A 1,498-nucleotide genomic window follows, 5' to 3' on the forward strand; every position below is an offset into this window, starting at 1 on the left:
GAGACCAGCCTAGGCAACATGGCAAGACCCTGTCTCAAAACAAACAATAACAAAAGTAGATTCAGTAGGTCTGACGTTGGGCCTGAAAGTCTACATGTTTAGCAAGTTTCCTAGGCTACCTATCTGTAGATCCCACTTTAAACAGCCATGTCGGTCCACTTTGCTTCATTATCTCTGGACTCTTGAGATAACTGGTGGAAAGAAATCCATGGAACTAGGTGTTGTAATAGAGCTCAGTGGCAGAGAGCTACCTAGCATGCACAAGACCCTGAGTTTGAAGGGAGAAATAAAGTCTAACACCAGCTTTATTTCTCCTCTCTTGAAGGCAATTTGCTCTTTCTGCCTTGATGTTTAGAGAACTCCCCAATCATTGAGATTCAGTAATCATGCTGGATTTGAGCGTTCTCTATCAAACTTTCGGGGGGCGGGGGAGGATGTTCTTTTAAATTAGACACAGGTTTTTTTCTTTGTTTATAGGATAGTCTCTTGAATTAGAATTTTAAATACTTATTCAGTATCATCTGATAGGTCTTGGTCTGTGTTCTGGAACTCACTTATTGCTTTATTCCCTTCCTATTTTTTATGTGCATTCACTCTGATTACTTAGACTTTTCTCTATGTCAATAAATCTTTTCTCTATGACCATTGCTATTTCTGTTTTTTTTTTTTTTTTTTTTTTTTTTTTACAGGGATTGAACCCAGGAGTGCTTAACCACTGAACCATATCTCTAGGCCATATTTGGTATTTTATTTAGAGACAGGGTCTCCTTGAATCGCTTAGGACCTTGCTAAGTTGCTGAGGCTGACTTTGAACTTGCAATCCTCCTGCCTCAGCCTCCTGAGCTGCAGGGATTAAAGGCGTGCGCCACCATGCCTGACTAGTTCTAATTTTTTTTTTTTTAATTTGTATTATAAGTACTGACTTATTTAGGCAAATCTCGGCCCTTTTATTCTGTTGAGATGTGCTTTTGTGTAAAGGGTCTCGTGGCCCCTTGCAGGTTTCCTTGCCTCTCACTCTCCCACCCTGTAGGATAGGTGTATAGCTATCAAGCTCCTGCTCAGATTTGAGTGGCTCTGTCTGGAACTTGGGTTTGCTTTGATACAGTTCCATCGATTTCTCCACTCTTCTTCCATAGGACGCCAGGGGTTACATTTACCCTTTGTATCATTTCCCCCCACTGAGAGTGTGGCGCTGGAAGCTTTGTCAATTTTTTTTTTTTTCAGTATGGCTTTGGAGAGTCATAGGGTCAGGATTTACACTTCTGTCTCTCTCTACAAACTGCCATTACTTTCTTTATTGACCCTTTCACTGTTGAATTGCAGCTGTTGAGGCTTTTTGTTTGTCCCCCCCCCTCCCCCCCCGTGATCCTTTTAAAAAAAATTCAAATCAGAGGGTTTGGGGGATGTGGCTCAGTGGTAGAGCACTTGCCTAGCATGTGGGAGGCCATAAAATCATCATCATCGTCATCATCATTAAATAAAAATTAAATCCGGTCAT

This window comes from Ictidomys tridecemlineatus, chromosome 3 (assembly GCF_052094955.1).
Source record: "Ictidomys tridecemlineatus isolate mIctTri1 chromosome 3, mIctTri1.hap1, whole genome shotgun sequence".
Taxonomy (NCBI): domain Eukaryota; kingdom Metazoa; phylum Chordata; class Mammalia; order Rodentia; family Sciuridae; genus Ictidomys; species Ictidomys tridecemlineatus.